General features: G+C 43.9%; 1 protein-coding gene across 3 annotated transcripts in view; it reads left to right on the forward strand.

Moving 5' to 3' along the window:
- Positions 1-10,712: 10,712 nt before the first annotated feature.
- IL1RAPL2 (interleukin 1 receptor accessory protein like 2) overlaps positions 10,713-23,489 on the forward strand; it is a 484,356-nt gene continuing 471,579 nt past the window's right edge. The window contains exon 1 of one of the 3 annotated variants that reach the window (XM_083422319.1): positions 10,713-11,556. The gene's annotated coding sequence lies outside the window, so the exon portion shown is untranslated. Of the gene's footprint in view, positions 11,557-13,299; positions 13,405-23,489 lie in introns of those variants that run through there. The other 2 variants (XM_083422315.1, XM_083422316.1) reach the window with 2 other exon arrangements.

Genomic DNA, 23,489 nt, shown 5'->3' on the forward strand with positions numbered 1-23,489 from the left:
GTAAATGAAGGGAAAGCTGTATAAATATGTGGTAAAAATAGAGGAGATGAATCTATATGGAGTTCTGCTAAAGAAAGAGGAAAGAATAGCAAGTGACAGAGGGGGGAAAACATACCCCTTCCCTTCACCAGGCACTAAATACAGGTCAAAGAAGAGTGACATAGACATTTGGGCAAATAAATCAACTGAGGCAGTGGCGTAGCGTGGGTTGTCAGCACCCGGGGCAAGGCAAGTAATTTGCGCCCCCTAACCTGGGGCAAGGCAAGTAATTTGCGCCCCCTGCTGCACTGTCCCTCCCCCAGATAGTCCCTCGCTCTCTCTCCGCACCGCACCGCACCGCACCGCACCGTACGCCTGGCACCCCCCCTCCACAGTGGGCGGCGACCCGGCAGCTCGGATCGGATTCGCACAGCCAGCACTGCAGTGAGAGAGAGTGAGTGAGCCAGGTAGGGGCAGAGAGCTGCGAGTGCGAGCGCCCCCCCCGATGTTGTGCCCGGTGCGGCCGGCCTCCCCTGCACCCCCCACGCTACGCCACTGAACTGAGGAGAAAATGGAAGATTGGAAATAGGCAAAGTAGAAGAAAAAGTCAACTGTATTGGCATACAAACAATCAAAATAAATAACCATGTAGAAACTTTTTGCTCAGGATAAACTGAGGCCCTGTTTGCACAGTGCATTGAAAGCAGTATCATTCCACTTTAAACAGCCATAGCTGTCCCCAAAGAATTCTGGGAACTGTGCAAAGCTGTAGAGTGGTTTAACAATCAATTCCTCTTCCCAGAGCTCGCTGGGAAATGTAGTTCTTAGAGGGGGATAGGGGATTTCCTAACAACTCTCAGCACCCTTAACAAACCACAGTAGGAAGCCATAATTATTTGAAGTAGCATGATGCTGCTTTCAATGTGTAGTGCAGATGGGGCCTGGAAGAATTAAGATGACTTTGATCCAGGAAGCTGAGCAGGAAGATGCCAAATGTCCCAAGTACGTATGTGGGCTGGCACACCTGAATGAACAAAGTAGAATAGAAGAAGTCTTTGTGAAAGAAATAACACATTTTGGAAAACCAATTTTTAAAACTATAAAGGGGGGGAAAAGCTGAACAGATACGTGTTCCATTGAGCAGAATGTAAGAAACAACAAAATAGAAAATAGCAGTGTGACAGAGGTCATTGAGAGTGCTGTCAGAATGTGCCTCTCTGTGTTAACATGAATAATGAGAAGAAACTAAGTTCTTCAGAGAGCAAAGCACACCATCCACTTTGATAGAGGAAATTTGATGTGTTTCTCTCACTCTTACTCAATGAAACACTTCAAGAACTAGAAAAGAGTGGTGACCTTTGCACAACATGCTGTCACAGTGGGAAACTCATTTGAGTGCAAAACCTCTGAACTGGTGAACGTTTCCTTTAACAGCATTTTTTTAGACCAGGGCAGAAGTGTGGGGACCCATTCCAGGCCAAGGGCCACATTTCCTTTGGGTACACCCATCTACATCAGCAAAATGCAGGTGAAGCAACAGGTGTGATATTTCACCTGTGTACAGTAGAATCATAGAACCACAGAACTGTTGAGCTGGAAGATACCGACAAGGAGAATCTAGTCCAACCCCCTGCAGTGCAAGAATATCAACTAAAGCATCCAATCTCTGCTTGAAAACCTGAATGGATTATGGCAATATGAGATAGGAGGAGAGTTACAGAAACCTTTTGCATAGTTGGAATGTAACCCGCATTCGATAGGGACAAACAGTGCCGGATTTACGTATAAGCTAAACAAGCTATAGCTTAGGGCCCCACTCACTTTGGGGCCCCCCAAAAAATTAAAGGAAAAAAACACCACTGGATGTACATTTCCACAATATAAGATAAAAAACAAATAAAATAAAACCTACATACAGCAACAGTGTTTTGTGTTGTGTAGGCTCTTATGATGTAAGTAATGGGCCGCACCTGTTAGCTTGCTCCCTAAAATATCACTGGTTTGCTCATTTCTATATATAGGGTGCCTATATTCTGCATGACCTGGTTGCATAGCAACATGTGCAAATGGCTTTAAATACCTATTAGGTCCATAAATTACCATATAGCATATATTCAACACAAAAACCAGCGACAATTTGTTGTTGACAAAGGACAGCTGGACATATAATGGGCCCCATTACCTTCAGTAGCTTAGGGCCTCATCAAACCTAAATCCGGCCCTGGGGACAAATGTAAAGTTCTGCACTTGTTGTTGTTTAGTTGTTTAGTCGTGTCCAACTCTTCGTGACCCCCTGGACCAGAGCATGCCAGGCTCTGCACTTAGGAAGAGCCAAATGCACAAATATAGGATGGGGTATGTCTGGCTTGGCAGTAGTACACGTAAAAAAGTTCTAGGGGTCTTGGTGGATGACAAATTTAATGTGAGTCAGCAGTGTGATGCAGCAGCAAAAAAAACTGGGTCCATCTTAGGCTGCATCAACAGACATATGGTGTCCAGATCAAGGGAAGTAATAGTACCACTCTATTCTGCCTTAGTCAGACCACACCTGGAGTTCTGTGTCAAGTTCTGGGTGCCACAATTTAAGAAGGATATTGAAAAGCTGGATTGTGTGCAGAGGTGGGCAACCAAGATTATCATGGGTCTGGAAACCAAGCCTGATGAGGAATGGTTGAAGGAGCTGGGTATGTTTGGCCTGGAAAAGAGTAGACTGAGAGGAGATGTGATAGCCATCTTCAAATATCTGAAAGGCTGCCACATGGAAGATGGAGCAGGTTTGTTTTCTCCTGCTCCTGAGGGTAGGACTTGAACCAATGGCTTCAAGTAACCACGAGAAAGGATACAACCTGAAGTGACAAAGTATGTTTACCAGTGGGTCATGACCAAACCAATTGATGGGGAATACTTACCAATGGGTCATGGCCAAACCAATTGATGGGGAATACTTACCAATGGGTCATGACCAAACCCATTGATGGGGAATACTTACCAATGGGTCATGACCAAACCCATTGATGGGGAATACTTACCAATGGGTCATGACCAAACCCATTGATGGGGAATACTTACCAATGGGTCATGACCAAACCCATTGATGGGGAATACTTACCAATGGGTCATGACCAAACCCATTGATGGGGAATACTTAGCTTGAACTACTGTAGCTTTCTTGGTTTCCTCTTCCAGTGGTGCCACACTTTTGTTCAGATCAAAGCCAAAATAAACACATATTTTTAGGGCATGTGCAGAGTTCCAGCAGAACTGAGCTTCTCGGTAATGACTCCTCATCCCAATATTTCCACATTTACTCTGGCTCATTCAGTAAAGAAATTAATGAACATGACTAATTTACATCCATTAATTTCAGTGGGTTGCTTGCATTCAACTAAGTTCTACTCCTAATAAACCCATTGAAGTTAATGGATCCAAGCAAGCCATGTCTATTAATTTCCATAAGTCTATTCGGAATAGAACTAACATCAGATACAATCCATTGGGTCTACTCTGAGAAAATTGTAGCTGTATGCATCCCTTCATCGTGAAATGAAGCAAAGGTGAGGACTTAATACAGAGGGGGTTTTTTATTTTTTTTAAAAAGAATAATCCATTTTTGGTAGTGAGCCTCTCATTTCATGCATAATGTAGCTGTCTCTTACGGCAAAGCATAATCACAGAGGTATTTCTGATTTATTAGAAAAAGCTTAAAGTTTGCCTAATGATAGTGCTTTATCAGGTCATTTAAAATTAAAATATAAATCAAAGGTATCATTAAGTATAATTTCACTTTGCTGTATATTTTTGAACTTCCAGGGGATGTTCTATGCTGGTACCTCTAATAGCTTAATTCAGCTAAAAAGTGGCTTTTCGCAAGCGACTTGATACATAATTTAAAGCAAGTCACTTCTATGCCATAATCGTGCCAGAAGAAATGAACACCCAGCTCCAGTGTCAAATATTATACATGGTTACTAAAACTGCCAGTATTCTGGTATAAAGAGAGAGAGAGAGAGGAAAAAAAACTGATCACACGAAGATAGCCACCTCACAAGGCCTTTCTAATTAGTTGAAAGATTTATACAGATACTAAACATTGGCTGTTTTATTGATTTTCTTCTGACTCACTCTGGTTCTACAATATTTTTTGCTCATTTGTTGTATACAGGAGAATCTTTCTGTGATCACCAATGTGACACTCCTGGAATTGCTAAAGTGCTCTTTTAAAAAAAGATCTATATTTTTCATGTTCTTCAACTTGTCTGAATTTAAAAGGCTCCCTGTTACATGGAGGGCTGGACTCACATATTGCGGCTCGTACCCCAACTGAGAGCAGACCCATTGAAATTAATAGGCATGATTAACTTAGGTCCATTAATTTCAGCTTGAGTAAAAATAGACCTGCTTTTATTTTTCTATTTGTTTCTATTTAGAATAGTCACATATTCACAGGAGAAGAGGGCAACAGTTAATTAACAGATCCCAGTTCTAAAGTTTCTAGCAGAGTTTCATATGCACTTCTATCTTTTTGCCATTGTTTTGGCTCAGGGAGAATTTATGAAACACAAGACTCAGTTACATTAGTCAAGAAACAATGTTTTGAATGTGTTATAAACACGCAACACCAGATGGCGCAAGAGAACAGAAAAAAATTTCTAAGAGATTTTTCCATAGCGTCCCCCCCCCCCCCCGTTTTAATGATTTAATTTCTGGCTTATTTATAGCATCTCCCCCCTGTGTGTAGATCCACTCACAGGCTTCAGGGACTCTTGATTTGTGAGCGGTCTCTTTTAGTGGATTGAATGCATGTTTACTTAGGAATACATGCCACCAGTGGATCCTTACTTTCAAATACATATGCATAATGACTGCTTTTTAATGCTGCAATGTAATTGTGCACTGGATTCAGCTAAGGTCAGAGTGCTGTACCAAAGATCTGAGGGGATCTAGGCATTGCTCGAGCTGGGTTCAGTCACCCCTGGATTCCTGCAGGCTGGTTGGATGGGACAGAGGGATCTGGGGCTGATGGGTGATGGTGGTGGGTGGAGGAGATGAAGTCATCAGATACTTTGGATCCCAGTATGTTTCCAAGCACAATTCAAAGTGTTGGTGCTGACCTTTAAAGCCCCGAATGGCTTCGGCCCAGTATACCTGAAGGAGCGTCTTCACCCCCATTGTTCCTCCCGGACACTGAGGTCCAGCTCCGAGGGCCTTCTGGCAGTTCCCTCACTGCGAGAAGTGAGGTTACAGGGAACCAGGCAGAGAGCCTTCTCGGTAATGGAGCCCGCCCTGTGGAACGCCCTCCCATCAGATGTCAAGGAAATAAGCAGCTATCTGACTTTCAGAAGACATCTGAAGGCAGCCCTGTTTAGGGAAGCTTTTAATATTTGATGAATTATTGTATTTTAATATTTTGCTGGAAGCCACACAGAGTGGCTAGGAAACCTAGTCAGATGGGTGGGGTATAAATAATAAATTATTATTATTATTATTATTATTATTAATGTGAACAGACTGAAAGGCTGAAAGGCTGAAAGGTGTGAACACACCTGAGTGGCTGTGACTTCCTGGGACAAGGTAGAAGTTCCCACCTGCCTACTTTCTGCTGGACCTCTCATTCCTGCCTGATGCCCCAAGCCCCGAAGCAGCACCATGCAGAGTGGAATGCTTGGCTTTCCGCAAGGGGCTTCCTTGCAGGGGACTGGTGAATGGGTAGCATCCTGCAGAATTACTGTATTTTTTGCTCTATAAGACTCACTTTTTCCCTCCTAAAAAGTAAGGGGAAATGTGTGTGCATCTTATGGAGCAAATGCAGGCTGCGCAGCTATCCCACAAGCCAGAACAGCAAGAGGGATTGCTGCTTTCACTGCACAGTGATCCCTCTTGCTGTTCTGGCTTCTGAGATTCAGAATATTTTTTTCTTGTTTTCCTCCTCCAAAAACTAGGTGCATCTTGTGGTCTGGTGCGTCTTATAGAGCGAAAAATACGGTAAACCCTACAGCTCTCATCTCAAGGGGTACAAGTGCCAGGCTATTTTGCACCCTAGGCTACTTGTACCCCTGGCCCCAAATGACTAGCTTCGATTTTCAAACATAGATATATGGTGTGTGTGTGTGTGTGAGAGAGAGAGAGAGAGAGAAAAGCACAAAACTTGAAACTGCAAAATTTATTTTAAATAGCAATAATAAGTAATAGAACAATCTTTGGTTACCCCCCCCCAATACAAAATAAAAAACTGAAAAAGAAATATTCAAATCATTTTGAATAGTCTTGTGAACTGTGATATTTAAAATCAAATCTCTTAAAAATTTCAGTTTCAGGCACATCAAAATCTCACTTGCATGCCTCTTCCTATGCAAATTCTTGTCATACCTGCCGCCAGCAAGGTAATTCTTGGTCACTTGTAGATGAATTTAAATCAGCTTCCTTAGTCTGTGGTAGCTTGCTTGCAAGACTGACTTAAAAAGATGTTGTTTAATATGACTAACATTAGGTGCCCAGTCCAGAATAATTTAGTTGTAATTGGTTGAGTTTGCATGTGCTAAAAATTTCTACTTTTTAGCAGAATCTGTGTAAATTCATTTGGCTAGAAACTGTATAAGCTCATTTTTGGATTTCTTTTCCTAGGTAGTGAACCAGTGTTTCTTGATCTTTAAATCTGTGCAAATGTTCAGTGTGGTGTAGTGGTTAAGAGCGGTGGACTCGTAATCTGGTGAACCGGGTTCGCGTCTCCGCTCCTCCACATGCAGCTGCTGGGTGACCTTGGGCCAGTCACACTTCTCTGAAGTCTCTCAGCCTCGCTCACCTCACAGAGTGTTTGCTGTGAGGGAGGAAGGGAAAGGAGAATGTTAGCCGCTTTGAGACTCCTTCAGGTAGTGATAAGGCGGGATATCAAATCCAAACTCTTCTCTTCTTCTTCTTCATTCATGACAGGATAAAAAGGGGCTATAATATTCTACAAACTTTAAAAAAAAAAAGTTCCATTGCTAGCACTGTACGATTTTTCAGTCGTACCTTGAATGCCAAGCTTTGCATGCCAAGAACTCGGACCAAAGCAAACAAGTGTTCCAAGAGTTGTCATCGTTCCTTAGATAAGCACAATTCAAGTTCTCTCCAGGTCTGATAGTTTTCTAAATGGTCAGTATTCCTCTCATTTGAATACAGAATTGCTCCAATGTTCTTCCAGACTTTTGAACCTGTTTCTTGTAGGGATCATGCATTATTTTTATTTTTTAGTGAACATCTTGCCACACAAAGAAAACATATTTTGAAGTTTAATATATCAACCACTGACAGCACACTTCTTCACCATTTGCTAGTCTCCTCTTGCAATGGAGAATTTTTTGATATATATATTTTTAAGTCTTTGGGGAAGCCATGCGATACATCCTGCTGTGGCCCATGTTGCATTACAAGCTATTGCAATCATTGCAATAGTTCGGCTAGTTAGCAGAGTCACTGTAATTCAAGTCAGGCACAATGCCATCTTCTTTTGCAAGACTTTGCAGTGCTCTCAGTTTTCTTGACATCCTCTTTTTTCCTCTCTGTGTTTTCTAGAAACGTCTCTGGTTTGTGAAACTTCTGTCTTTGAATTTCGGTCATTTTTAGTAGGAGCACCATGTCCATCTCCCTCATTGCTAGTTTCAGCAAGAGTGTAGCCCTAGTCTTGTTCTTCAGTTGTGTACAAAGGTATTTCAGGAAGAACGCCTCTGGCTTTGCTTGCTCCTTAGCTTTTTTCTGCCTTTCGTTTGTGGTACTGAGCTCCAGATGGTCATTTTTTAAATCAGCCATAGCTCACTAGTAAAATGAATACCATTTTCTAAATGGTATAATCATAAGATTTAAAATTAGGTGCATTTTCACTTGTGTGTGTGTGTGTAAAATGTAACTTCCAATAAACTCAACAATCTATTTATTTTATACATACATAAAAACAATTCTAATGTGTGAATTACATAAAAAATGATGAAATTCTTCAAAATATAAAAGGTATGCATTATCGAAATGGGTAAAGGTAAAGGTAAAGGGACCTCTGACTATTAGGTCCAGTCGTGGATGACTCTGGGGTTGCAGCGCTCATCTTGCTTTACTGGCTGAGGGAGCAGGCGTACAGCTTCCGGGTCATATGGCCAGCATGACTAGGCCGCTTCTGGCGAACCAGAGCAGTGCACAGAAACGCCGTTTACCTTCCCACCGGACCAGTACCTATTTGCACTTTGACATGCTTTCGAACTGCTAGGTTGGCAGGAGCAGGGACCCAGCAATGGGAGCTCACCCCGTCGCGGGGATTTGAACCTCTGACCTTCTGATCAGCAAGTCCTAGGCTCTGTGGTTTAACCCACAGTGCCACCCGCGTCCTATCAGAAATGTATAAGACGTAACAAAAACTAATGTGTATGAAGCTGTGCCTTTCAAAGGTCAGTTTTCTGCCCCTCTGAGGTCTGTGCCCTAGTTGACTTGGTAGGTGGGTGGGGTGGGGGGAGATTCAGCATCTCTTAGTCCAGCCCCCCATCCCAATTGATACATGGCTCGATACAAGGGAGGGTAGCTCCCATTGGCACAGAGCAAATCTGCCCTGTCCAGGGTCCCTGGTTCAGGGCTATGGTGTGGATCAAGGCATCTCTGTGCAGCTCTAATATTTACTTGGTAGTAAATCTCAATGGACCTAACTCGAACGTAGTTTTGGGCTGGGTGGGCATGGCAAGTACAGCTTAAGAACACAATAGACCAAAGGCCCTGGAGGAGGGGGTGGGGTGGATCCACTTAAATGTGGCATGGTTAAGTAGAATCTAGAGAAACCGAGAAGCCTGCATTCAACTGGCCTTAGTGCCTGAGGTTCCTGGCCTTTGTGCTCTAGTCTTAACAAAGCTTTACCAACTGAATGTGGTGATGATATAAGCTGGAGCTTGGCCACAGGTCTGTAGGGGGAAATAAGTAAAAATGTTATGTTCCCAGGTGGTACTCCAGCAAATGGAAACTTTAAAAAATGCCTCTTTAGAACACTAGGCTCTCCAAGGGCTGGAAATCAACTAAAGAATAAGAAGATGTATTTTAAATTGGTCCCCCCATTATGTTTTTTACAGTGATTTTATTAGTGTTGGTCGCCCTGAGCCCAGCTTTGGCCAGGGAGGGTGGGGTATAAATATTATTACTATTATTATTATTATTATTATTATTATTATTATTATTATTATGAAAAGCATCAGCAGGAAGAAACACCACTTCACCTTAGCTTTCACCCACCTGAACAATACAAAGGGGTGCAGCAGTATTCATTGCATGTTTACTTGGAAGTAAAAAGGTAAAGGACCCCTGGACAATTGAGTCTAGTCAAAGGAACTATGGGGAGCAGCACTCATCTCACTTTTCAGGCTGAGGGAGCTGGTTTTTGTTCACAGACAGCTTTTCCAGGTCATGTGGCCAGCATGACTAAACCAGAAGACCATGACGAGTACCAGAGTGCACGAAAATGCCATTTACCTTCCCGCCACAGTGGTACCTATTTATCTACTTGCACTGGCATGGTTTCAAACTGCAAGGTTGGCAGGAGCTGGAACAAAGCAATGGGAGCTCATCCCATTGCGGGGATTCAAACCACTGACCTTCTGATCGGCAAGCCCAAGAGGCTCAGTGGTTTAGACCACAGCACTGTCCCTAGACTTGGAAGTACATGCCAATGAACTCAGTGGATCCTTACTTCCAAGTATGTATGCTTAGGATTGGTCTGCAAAGCTGCACACCCAGACATGTTTACTTGGGAGTGCAGCAAATTTCATTCAAAGGGCGTAACTTCTGTTTAAATCAGCATAGGGGTTGCGGTGGCTACAGGGGTGGCCACAGCTGATTCCCCGCTGTGACTGGAAGGGTAGAAGGAAGGAAAGTCATCAGTAGATGGAGCCAAAGCCAGAGACAGGCAGGCCCAACGAATTCCAGTTTTGCTTTCTTCCTCCTCTCTGATGAGTCCTACAACGGTCAACACTAAGGATGTGGAAGCTGACAGGCAATCCTTGGTCTGTATGTAAGGGAGAAGGCAGGCAGGTGGGGGCTGGCTGGGGGGGCAGTGGCCCATTTGCTTTAACGGACCGGTCTTCACTAGCCAACTGTGTATCAAAAGCAGAACTTACAGAACCAAAATGGACATATGCAAAGGTGGACAGGGCTTTTGCAGTTTTAATAGATGTGTGGAAGAGGAAAGTTCAACAGGCATGACAAACCACACCTGCGAAAATGTCCCTCTTAATAGGTGTGTACCTATTAAAAGTGCAAAAGCATATTCCTCTTTTGCATCTGGTTGCCCCACTTTGACATTCAACCTAAATGTTACTGTCTGATAGTCGCTCTTCTAAAAAAAAGGGGGGGGGGAGAAAAGGGTGGTTGCATTGGGGAAGAGAGTAGGGGAATTTCCCTTTCTGATTGCTATCCAAGCTCCGGATTTGCACAAGCTACAGTACTAAGGCAACGGGGACGCAAAACGCTTAGGCGTACGAAATCCTGGAAGCGGAATATCTCGACTCTGCCCACCAGGCGGCGGTGCAGCGACGCAGCTCTTTTGCTGATTCCTCCGAAAGGTAAGTAAGCGAAATGACATTTTGCATTGAATGGAGGGGGCGGGTGGAGAGCAGGTTTTCTTTAAGAACAAACAAACAAAATAAAAAACCCCAGAACATCTAGGAGGGACGATTTCCTCCCCCACCCCTCGGTCTCTCTAATGAAAAGGGGACAGACTTGCTCGTAGCTATTTCGTTTCTCCATCTCCCCTGAAATACCCATGTCTGGGGAGAGGTAGTTCAATAGTTTGCGGGAGCAGTTGGACAGGATTTTTTGGAGTACTTCTGAATAGGAATCTGATATGCCCAGTACCACTTGGGACTGAGAGAGAGAGAGAGAGAGAGAGAACGCGAACTGAACTCTTTATTATATTCTGCGCCTACTAATAGGATTTTTCTAAAGCTCCCTTCTTTCTTGGGGGCAACTTTCCCCCTCTAGGTGTCTTCGTCGTTTGCCAAAAAAACAAAACACAAAAAAGCAAACAAACGAAAGCAAAAACCCAAATCAACCTGAGGACCTAAACGTGTAGACAGCAAACATTCCTATTTCGATTCTGCGAAGCGCGGCGGGGGGCGGCGGCGGGGGCAGGGGAGGGGGTTAGAGACGGATCCAGGGCTTCTGAGTCCTGCTGGATTGACAGATGCCCAGGGAAGGTGAAGCAAGTTTCCTTCCACCCGTGGATGTGTCGTCAAGCCAATCGCGTGACCAGAGCCTGTTCAGGTGAAGGGAGAAGGCAAGGCAAAGAAGGGAGGACTCCGCGTGGTTTCAGAGGCACTTCTGGGGTTTGCTGAGTCCGGAGGTGTCTCCTTTCCTTTCCACGGCTAGCTCCAGCCACTGAAGAAGGGGGAACAAACAACAACACGCTGCTTCAACCCAGAGAGGACTCCTCTCTCTCTCTCTCCTGGCATGCTAGGGATGTGAGCCTGTGTTTCCTTAGGGAGCGGGGACATCCGGATACTACTTCTAGTGGATTGTTGCAAAGAGTACGGGGATGGAGCGCCACTACCTGTGAGGTCCCCGCTGTGTGGGTTGTAGGTAAGATGCGTTGCATGGCTTTCGTCTCCTCTCTCTCTCTCTCTCTCTCTCTCTCTCTCTTTCTCTCTCTTTCTCTGTGTTTTATGGGCTTTTCTGCATGTGGCTCAATCTCTCTGGGCTTCCCAAACTCTTCTTCAGACACAAGGCGCAAAGGTGGAACTAAGCCCCCTGGGAACCGTGAGCTTTGCCTCCCTTCCCGGCCCCCGTTTTCCACCCTAAGGCTCAGCCTGTGTGGAAAAAAATCACAAACCTCAGCACCCCTGAGGATGCGCAGAGTGCTTTCCTTTTACTCCAGAGTCCTCCAGACCTGCCTCTTACACCTGACAGCAAAAGTATATCTAGTTACAAAGCAGGCTAGATACTGCCTGTCACATTCTCTCTCTCTCTCTCTTTTTGTAGGGACGTTATTAACTGCACCCTCATCTGTTGTTGGGAAGTAGATTGAATCACTGCACGACCAAATGCCGTATACTTTTGCTCTTGCCTCCATTGGTCAGTTTTAGCGTTAAATGGCCCAAACGTGCTTTGGTTTCCGGCTGCCTGGCAGCAGGGGTTGGTGGTGGTGGTCCTGTGCTTTGGACAGCTGTGTCGCAAGCAGATGGTTAATTATTGGAGCTTGTTCTAGGACCATACCTGAATGCTGTGGAGAGCTTCACCTGCTGAATTTCTGCTTGATACACAGGTGTTGAAAAGGAGCAGGAACCCTGTTGCAGGGGCCGGGGGGGGGGTAAGACTTGGCAGTCCTAGTGAATGATCACCTGGAAAGCCCCCTGATGTTCACCACCATATATTTAAGTAGTTCACTTTTGGAGTGTGACCCTCTGTCTCGCTTAGCAATTTCCTTCCGCTGTGCTCTTCTATGCTGCATGGACTAAATGCAGGGTGCATTTTTAAAAAGCATGCCACATGTGTTTTGTGCAGCCTCAGCTCACCCTTAATATTACTGGAAGTCTGTTGAATGTTTCCTGGATTCCAAAGTGCATATATATATTCCTCTCTATTCCCCACCCCCCCTTTGAAATTTTGAACTTGCTAAGACAGATTTTCTGTATACGCTCAAGCTCCCCTGGGGATGGATTTTATGGGTTTATCCTACTGCTTAAGGGAATGGAGAGTGGTGAGAGTGACCACTGTGGACATATAGTTCACTCCTTTTGATCAGACTTAGCCTGTATCGTCTTGGACAACATTCTCCCAGCTGATTTCATAGATCCTACCAGTCCCCCCCCCCCCCCGCGCCCCGCGGAGATAAATAGATGCTGCTCATGAAATAATAATCTAATTCTACACCCCCCCCTCAACATTTATACAAACATGGCTTCCAGGATACTGTAAATAATAATTCCAGACATTAATGCAATATTAAAATAATAATGATAAAAATGAGATCAATACCAGATCTATCCAGCCTACTAAAACAATGCAGGGAAAACTCGGGCATTTTAGACCTGCTGAGCCCTAAAATGCTTATGTTTCTGGTTTTTTGTTGTTTTTGCAGGGCAGGGTGGGTGGGGGAATAAATGCCTTTTATATTGATCTGTGATTCTTTGGCTCCAGTAGGATGGTTGCAGACAAACTGTATTGTAGTGGGGTAGTAATCTGGGTCCATTCCGATAGACCCAGAAACTCCCTCTCTGTAAAAAAAAGGAGAGTTTGTCAACAGAGAAGTTAAGTAAACCAGCAACTGGCACTGTCAATGAGTCTCTTGCCCAGGGGATGGCAGGCTGGTGCGAGAACATTGATTTCTGCCTTGCGATAACTTCTTTGATTAGGAGCCTGGCTGGCTGCAGACTCTGGTGTTTGAAAACACCAGTTCTAACTTTTGCTGCTGGCTGATCCATCTGAGAGGTAAGTGGAGGTAGGAAGCAAAACTTGGGAGAGAATCTGTAGAGAGTGTGAATCTCCTGGCAGGAGAGGAGCGGAAGGACTTGTCAATTTCTGATCCGTATCAAAGCCAGGTGAAGGAATTGGAAGTGTACGTAGTTGTGAGGGTGGCATAGTTGTGAAGAGAGCAGGGCTGGGGAACCTGTGGCCTGTCACTGGGGCTTCCAACTCTCACCAGCCTGTCAGCTGATTGCTAGTGGTCCATCTGGGGTGCTGGGAGTTGAACTACAACATATGGATGGTCAAAGGTTCCTCATCCATGAGTGTCAAGGTTTGGACTGGGGAGACTTCAGCTGCATTCAGACCCCCCATTTTCTGTGCCCACACCATGTTCCCAATGCTGGATTTTTAACCCATGTTAATCCAGCACTTTTTAAAAAAATAAAGTGCTATTGTTTGATGTGTTGTTGCTCAAACTAGCTTAGATTCAGTTGGAATCCTTAAGCCATTCTTAATTCACATCTAGCCAAGTTGCAGACATGCTTTGCACAGGGTAAAGACATCCCCAATGTGTCGACGCCCCTGGTGTGTCTGCAAACAGAAAAGGACTCTGACTCCAATGAAGCTGTGCTGATTTGAACAGCTTTATGTGTGGGTGTGGGAAGAGTTGCGAAATGTACTGGGGAAAGAAACCTTCAGCTTCACTGCCCTCTAAGGTGGTGATGTGAACACACCCTTTGCTTCAAAATTCCTGAAGCTGATGAGAGCCTTGTCCTACCTTGCAGGCTTGGTTATGAATAAATTGGGTGGCGGGGAGAGGCGCATATGCCACATTGAGTAAGGATGGGATAAAATGAAGTGTGCTGTGATGTGTTGAAAGGCAGGTTTGTGTGAAAAGTGAAACTAAAGATTGCAATGCAATTAGCCCAAAATAACTGTTAGTGTAGTGGTAAGAGAGAAAACCGCTAGTTCAAGATTACACCTCCTCATTCATGAGGTGACTTCAAGCAATCCTTTCTTACTGGGTTGTGGTGCATTACTGTAATATCATTGCTGTAATAAATGATGTGAAGTGCTTGGAAACAGTATATGGGCTTCTGCTACATAAATACAAGTGTGCCTATATAGCACAAATGCTTGCAAAAGTACTCGTTACAGTTTTAGTCCTTTCCACTGTCTATAAGATTTGCAGAAGATCTTCACACTTTAATATGGAGATATCATTATAATTTCTGTAAACTGCTAAGCATAACCAATACCTGACCTCTTCAGCTGGTTCTGTCTAATGGTTTGGAAGCTGAATTGCAGTATTCTTACAGCATGAACTAAAATAAGGTTACCAGATTTTTTTCAGTGAATCCAGGGGCACTTTTCAACTTCAATTGATTTTGTATGTGGACTGATTTGTAAATTTGGGGACTGTCCCCGGGAAACGGGGACGCCTGGTAACCTTAAACCAAAAATGGCTGGAGGGTTATAATCATCCTCCTTTGTTTTGTTTCCCCTTCTTACTGAAGCCGCTTCCCAAGTCAGGGTGGCACCTTCCAGATGTTGTTGATGACAACTCTGATCATACTTGACCATTGGCCATACTAACTAGGGCTGATGGGAGTTGGAGTCCACAATATTTGGAGAAAACCACACTGACTGCCGCTCTCTTTCATAGATATCCTTTCAAATCCCATCACCTCTTTGAATTGTACAGTGCAACTCTATACATGTCCAATCAGACGTAAGTCCTATTGAGTTCAATGAGATGTACTCCCAGGTAACTGCAGATGGGATTGCAGCTGTAATCTTTTAAATCCAAAGCTATAAATGGAATGAAGCTTAATTTCATGGAACCATAGAATATAAAACTCCCTGGGAGCAGGGATATTTCTTTTGCCTGCAGTACTCTGCAAAGTGCTAGGAGCAGTGATAGGTCTGTGTAGAGGACATTGTATTTGTGTCTCCTTTTGAATTCTATATTATTGCATCCCTTTTGATCACCGACACCCCATTTTGAAGCTGAAAGTGTATCAATCTTTCCGCCTTGGACTACTACCTAGAGCCACAGAGGGTCATGGTGAAGGGGCATTTGGCTAAAATGGTCTCTCTTCCTTCAGTCGAAGCCTTTCCTTTAGAAGGAAAATATTAAAAATCCTATGTGCAAAACATGTCACAAGCTCAGTGCTTGGCGGGGGGTGGGGTGCGGTTAGTATGAAAATGGCATTAATCATATATAGGGTTTTCCCCCCCTTCAGTGGAATATATTTGGGCTTTGAGTAACGTCCCTGAAGTTTTTATGTTTTAAAATGTCATGGGATGCTAAATCTTTAACGTTCGCTAAACTCCCTTTTAAAAGCAGTAATGGAAAGCCATGCCTGGTACTCTTAGCGGGGTGTGGTTGTGGGTAGGCAGATCTGTAGTGACACAGGGATTCCTTTTTTCTCTTCCACATCAGTTTGCATTCTTTCCTTGGCGGCGGGGGGAGATCAGTATGAAAGCTCACCAGCAATTTCTCCTAACAGACATGTTTGTCTGTAATTTTGTTTAATATTCACATTTTGGACCAGCTGCTTAATATAATGCATTTTTTTCTATGTTTTCAGCAATATGTGTACCTCTGTACACACTTTGTCCTAGGCTGTATTTTTTGTAGATGTTTTGTATATGCTGCTTGGCTGGAGAATAGCGTCACAGAAGGATGGCCGTGTTTCAGTTTTCAGAGCATTTTGGAAAGTGTGAATTGTTTTCATTTATCTATTCAATTTCTATACTTCATTTGAGGATCACAGGGAGGTTTACAATATAAAAACACATAAAACTACAAAACATAGTAACAATCAAAATGACACCTGTCAGCTGGGGGGGGGGGAGAGGGCGGCTGTGGTGTGGCGTAGGCTGCGGTGGTGGGTACCCATCCAGCTTTGGCCTGTCTGGGGGAGGAGGAGGAGGAGAAGAAGAAGGGTTTGGATTTGATATCCCGCTTTATCACTACCCTAAGGAGTCTCAAAGTGGCTAACATTCTCCTTTCCCTTCCTCCCCCACAACAAACACTCTGTGAGGTGAGTGAGGCTGAGAGACTTCAGAGAAGTGTGATTAGCCTAAGGTCACCCAGCAGCTGCATGTGGAGGAGCGGGGAAGCGAACCCGGTCCACCAGATTTCGAGTCCACTTCTCTTAACCACTACACCACTCTGGCTCCATCTGGGGTTCTTGCCTACCTCGAAGCAACCATCACAACTTGGTGGTGATGGGGTGGATCCTTATAGTCTAGTTGGATGGTGGAATTGGAATCTCCACCAGTCCAAGGAATTAAATGGATCCAAGCTGCAGCTGCTTCTGTCCACCAAGCTGATCTCAGGCATGGTTGCCCTTCTTTAGTGTGTGTCACAGGGTGATCTGTAACCTTGGTTAACCCCGCCAAGATAGTGAACCAGCAGACAGCTTGGTTGATTGAGGATACACACCCAGTATCCTGTGCCAAGACTTGCTGACATCTGTAATCAATAAAGTTGTGGCCTGTTTAAATCCCAACTGGTTGTTCTGTGTTTATTGCAGTATTTGTCACTGTTTTACTGGAAAATGGTGTCACAAGACCAGCCATGTGTTGCTTTCTTGGATACTGTCTTCCTCCATTCACCCCTGCAGGTCAACTTTGACCTGTAGGCAGACCCACCCACCTGTCAGTCACCTGATGTCATGGTGTGGTGTGTGGGGAGATATAGAAGTCTGGACCACTGGGCCACAAATGACCCCTGCACCTGATCTGGAAGGCCGTCGTTTCTCCACCCCTTGATCAAGGCTATCTTATCTTGATTGGCACCAGCATTCCAAGGTATTTGCGAACCTTAAAACAAAGCTGAGGATAACTTGGGACTGTTCTCTCTGTGTGCGCATGTGCAAAGCATGTGCTCTTTTTCTGAGCTACAATCCTGTGATATTGCTTGCAGCTATCTCAATTTTCTGTGAGCAGCTGAGGTGTCTGTTCGATGAGGTGGCTGAGAATACAAGGACGACAGCTTGCTTCTTCTTCTATTTTTTTGTGTGTTAATAGTGGAACAGACTAGTCTCTTATGTTTTCCTGTAATAAATCTGTGTGTGTGTTTTCAAGAAGAAGCCAGACAGCTGGTGTGTTGGGATTCACACTGACAAGGCTTGCTTGAGGAGGGTGGGGGGAGGTGCTGGGTGACGAAAGCCACGTGGTCCCGGGAAAGATCACAGATCAACACTCTTGAGGCTGAACCGTATTTTTGTTGACGTGCATGAGCAAAAGGCAAGAAGCCTGCATCTCCAACTGTACATTCCTCCGTGAATTCATATATCACTCTTCTTTCTTTCTTTCTTTCTTTCTTTCTTTCTTTCTATTTGATGGGGGAAAGTATGTATGTAATAAGCAAGGGGGTTCTCTCTTGCTCTCTGCTTCGCACTGAGATTAACAGGCTAGACACATAGCAACTGTTTGGGCCAGGTGATAACTTGTCCTTTGAATAGGACTATTGTGCAGGAATAATCTTACAATTAACAAAAATAAATGTTCACCCACAGATGGAAGGTTGTAGCTTTTGACCTGATCTTGTAAGGTTCTGAGAGTATTTTCTTCTAATTTAAAGAACCACTATTTATTATCACTCTAACAACATAAGAACAAAATGACAGTGGATTTGAGCATCACATGATGAGGTTAACCATTGATGTATACCATGGATAGGACGTCTTTCCCCCACACCTAAGGGCCTTGTTCTAGGTCTCAGAGCTGCTGCCTCTCTTACTCTCTCTTTGGCCCTCCCCATTTAAAAAACCTTTATTACAAAGCTGCCGGCTATGTTACTAAGTGCATTATTGGTGAGGCCCTAGCGACACACCATCTTAATTTGCTTAAAGGCCTACACATAAATTAGCATGTGCACATTTACATAATTTTATTTATTTAGACAATTTATACACCACTTAATTTTTCAAAGAAAATCTCTAAGCAGTTTTACAACCTCCTAAAAATACCGCAATAATAATAAAAACTGCAGTCAGCATTCCACATTTTTGAGAATTGCGGGCAACCATTAGCCAAGAGAGACTCTTAAACATCGGATATAAACCGCAACAGCTGACATAATACTTACAAGCCGATCCAAAATATGTATAGCAGAGACCAACCAAACATGCAAATATACAAGCATGCATGTAACAGCAGCATTCTCACATCTGCAGCTATCAGGAACCTGAGCTCTTGAGATAATGTTTGAGTGTCCAGCAATGCCATTGGCCAGGGCAGCTGCCCCATGTGGCGAACTGTTGGAACTGCAGCTTGTAACTTGCGACTTTTTCAGCTGTGTCTCCTTTTCTTTTGCTCCCAGCTCACCTCCTGACATCTGTTTGCTGTCAAGCCTTGGAGCTGGGTTTCCTTTCTCAGGGTTTTTTCCAGGCTGCAGCTCCAATTCCACACATGTGAATGGAGTAATGGGAAGAGGGGCTGCACTGAAGGCAACCATGGGCCTTCACTAGGGCTTTTACGGTTGAAAATAAATTATAGTCTTATTTATTAAAATATTAATCTGTATATGAATGAAACATTCTAAAGAACCATAGAGTTGGAAGGGACCCTAAGGGTCCTCTAGTCTAACACCCTGCAATGCATGAATCTCAGCTAAAGCATCCATGATAGATGGCCATCCAACCTCTGCTCAAAAACCTCCAAGGAAGGAGAGTCCACCACCTCTTGTGGGAGTCTGTTCCACTGCTGAACAGCTCTGACTGTCAGAAAGTTTTTCTTTTTCTTTTTTAGTGATGCACAAGTTGAAGCTGGCACCAGCTGTTGGGAACTGCTGGCCACAACCTCATGTGGCAAGCAGTGTTACTACAGATTCTCAGGCAAGAATTTTATGGACTGGGTCCACCCAGGCTGCCCATTGGCTCCTCTTGGGCAGGAAGGAGTATAAGAAGACTTTGTGTCCCAGGGGTACTTTTCTGTAGTTCCCCTTTGCATGTTCAGACCCAGAGACCTCCCCCCTAAATAAATTCACATTTGACTCAAATTTTAGTTTTGGTTTTTGGCAGAATTTAGGCCACAACTTTATTGATTACAGAAAAGTGAGTAGTTGCATAGGCTCTGGTTCAACTAGCTCCCTGCCATGCAGGTAGCGCTGACCCAGAGCTCTATCATAGGTTAGCAAAGGGTGAACACCTGAGGCAGGTGAAAAGCCTGGGAACAGACTCTGTTCACTCCCCAGATGCTCCCCTGGACTCAGGCACGGGCACAACCCCCTTTCGGGGATTGACCAAACCAAGTTTAGTTCCTGGATTCCTTTAATGGAATTCCCCTCACATAGGGATGGCGAGACCGTTCTCCCATCCCTATCACATGAACGAGTGCCTAACCGCAACCTGCTACTTGGCAGGTGAAACCCAAATGGCTACAGCCAATCAGCCAAGTGGGGAAAATTCCTGCTGTGCCCCTGTCCCAATGACAGACAACACACGACGGCATAGCAAGGTCAAGCACAAGCCCTAAAAGTAGGGAGAGGTGGGTGGGTGTTCTGAATGCATGCGCGGAAAGAGGAAGCTCTAGGTTACGTGCATAGGCATAAATAGATCCCTCAAACCATTTGGACTGTGTCCCTTTGGCCAGATTGCACCCAGCTACGAGGGACCTACCAATCTGGTGTTGTGGTTATCCAGTAGACCCACCCACAACCAGGAGGTCGGTCTCCAGGTCTCACCGCAACATATGCCCTCTTTTAGGAAGGACACAATTTGCTTGCTTTCCCTCTGATCCTAATTTTTCTCCAGTACTGACTTTTCTTACGCCTCTTAACTCCTGGCTCCTGACTCACCTTCGACCTCTGCCCATGGCTCAACTCTAGCACCAACTTGGAAGAAGCACACTTTCCTGTGGCAGGAGGGAGAAGTGCTTTTTCTAAGACTGCCTTTGCCACTTGTGGTTTTTGGCAGTTCATTTTCAGTCAAAAGGATTTTCATTGGTTAATTTTTTTTAATAAATCGCTTGGACACCTTCTGTTGAGTAAGCAGCATATAAATCATTAAAATAAAATTTAAAATGGATTATTCTGTTGAAACTGCATTCATGCATAAGAGCTGCATTGTTAATTAAGAGCATGGACTGTTCTGAATAAGTATATACAGAACTGTGCAGTAAATATGGTAGCTTGTGGGAGGAAAAAAAACACCCCTATTTCACCAGAGCTTATGGGTCATTGGGGTTTGGGGTGGGGTGGGGGGGTAGAAATTTGATTCAGTTAGCACTTAAATTGAGAGCTGCCTAATCCACACTTTCAGAAACAATATGTGAACCAAAGTACAGCCATTCTTCAAAATTTGCCCTCCACAGAATTCTACAATGCAGTTCTCTAGCCAAATAATGTATACAAAAATGCATGTACTAGAGTAAAGCATGCATAAAAATGGATTTGTTGGTGAAAATAGCAATGCTTAGGAAAATTGCTTCATGAAAATGTGCATGTTGGGTGAAACTGAATACAAAAATGCATATATTTGAATAAATCAACATTAAAATTCTGCTGAATTTCCCAGACTTAAAATCACAAACTGATGTAAGGTTGTGCTAAGGTTGGAAAAATGAGATCCCAAATGGGAGACATTTATTGAACTATGAGCAGCAGAAATAATTAGGGATTGTTGTATTATGGTTATGCTATAACAGAGTGAAGATAGGATGCAGCAATGAGATAGAATTTAAACAAAACACTGCAGAAAATGAGATGGGAGGTCGATAAAACAAAATAAAAATTTATAATGCATTGGAATTTTATGTGAAAATTGTGGAAATTTAATAAAATAGATTTATTTTTTTAAGAAAATAAGGTTGGAAAAATGAGAAACTGGGAGAAACTGAAATTGACACAACCACTCATTCCAATGAGGTCAGAGACGGAGGAGGTGGGGGCTACCATGGGGAATAAATGAGTGGGGGGAGAGGAGAGGGTGGGCAGTGACTTTGCTGAAAATGTTTGTCTAATTACCTTGGTGATCCAAAGTCGCACAGCAAATGAATCCAAAATAAATCCTTACTTGCCAATGTGCAAAGAAAGTGCCATGTCTGTTGGAGGAAGCCAAGCTCGATGATCTGCTGGTGAAAGGAACAGACGTTCTTTTCCTTTGATCTTTTGGGTTGCTTTTTATGCTGTCAAGCTTCAGGTGTTTGTTAAACAGGGCCTGTGATCTGTAAGTCTGTAACGTGACATTTCAGAAGCATGTGGGTGACACTAGAAACACAGCTGCCGGGGGGGGGGAGGGGAATGGCGTTGGGATTTGTTTTTTAAAAATGGTGCCTTGGTGCACCTGAGATGTCTGTGGAGCAGAGGAGCTGATGAAAGGGAGATCCTCATTAAATAGCAGAGTTAGAATAAACAGAACAGAAATTGCTATCTATGGTATTTGCAAACTGTTGAAAGCATTTGGGGGAACAGACCCTCAATAAATAAATAAATAAATAAATAAATAAATAAATAAATAAATAGCACTGTCTTCCCCCTACAGTTCAAGGAGACAAGACCACCTCCCCCCGCCCCCAAGACAGGTGAGGGATGCCTGACAGCATACAGGGGTTGGTGGAGCAGTGCCCCAGTGGATCAGCTGCCACTGGGTCTACTTTGAATATGACTTGGTCCAATGCAACCCATTAGAATTTCTTTGCTATAGCAGAGCAAGGTATATGTTTGCCCAGTATCTTGCTTTACTGGATTAGAGTGTCTGTGGTCCAGCATTCTTCATTGGCCAACTGGAAACTTCTTGCAAGCAGGGTATGAAAACCATGCCTATATTTTTAGTTTGCTATATCTGCTGTTTGCCCAGTAACTTAGGACTCCAGTTCTCTGGATGCTGTGTAACAAAAAATAGTCTAAAACAGAAGATTAATCTTATGCCATCAAAGACACACTGAAATCCCATAAAACAAAGACAAGGAAGGAAAGCAATTCCGTGAGTTGAGAATGGAGAATTAAAGCAACCTTGTCAGACCAGATACGGGGCTGTAGCTCAGGGCTAACACAACTGCTTTGCATGCAGATTCCCAGCGGCATCTCTAGGTAGGGCTGGGAATGACTCCTGGCTGAACCCCTAGGGATCCACAGCCAGCCATGGTAGACAATACTACTGAGCTAGATGGACCAATTGCCTGACTCAGTAAAAGTCAGCTCTCTATCTTGACTGCCATAAAAGCAGTTATTAAAATGCTGGTTTCAGTATTTAAATATTGTTTGCTAAAAGGCGTAGGAGAACAAAGAATAGAATTTACCAAACACTGGAAAAGCATTCATGTAGCTGTAAGCATCTGGAATAAAGGCTGTACAGAGGGGTATTCAGTGCTAGGCCTACTCAGAGTAGACACATTGCAGCCCATGGACACGACTAATGTAAATTTATTAATTTCAGTCAGGCTACTCTGAGTTGGACTCAGATGAATACTACCCACAACCTCTGGACATGGAGGTTCAATGTGACAATCATCTCTAATAGACATTGATAGAACATCTGTTCCATGAACTTGTGGAAAACGTTAACTAGTGCTGCTGCTGCTGCAGTGTGTACGCTTGTAGTATAATGGCTAATGCCATTTTACAGCCTAAGGCATAAGTCCCACTGAGCCATTGGTAGTGTGGGAAGCAGGGTTGGCTCAAGCTGACTTGGAGCTGAGATTGTGGGTAAGGCTAGCATGGAGCGGAAGGGTGATAATATGCTATGTCCCGCCCTTGAGTCAGATTTCTCAACTGTGACACTCTCTTGGGCGGCTCTAATGTTTCTGTGGGAAATTACAGTCAAGCATAACTAGCAAGCTCAGGGATAGTTAATGCATGATAATGGACTCAGCTAGGTCACGCCCCTCACCTGGAAGAAAAGAGGTTTCCTTCTTTTTGTTCTCTTTCACAATGTGAACTCATGGAAATAGGACGTGCAGTTTCATGGGGGCCTGCTACGGCCTTTCCCAGCCCGCTGGGTCCCATAGCTGTCAACGTTTCCCTTTTTTTAAAGCTTCATTGGATGTCCCTGAGTTGGATGTCTATCCACTTTCTTCATGCCATACATAAGCTTATAAGCTCCCATCACGTTATCACTTGCCTTTTCCTTAAATTAAAATGTCCCAAATGTTGT

Source organism: Podarcis tiliguerta, assembly GCF_965153285.1.
Source record: "Podarcis tiliguerta genome assembly, chromosome: Z".
Classification (NCBI taxonomy): Eukaryota; Metazoa; Chordata; class Lepidosauria; order Squamata; family Lacertidae; genus Podarcis; species Podarcis tiliguerta.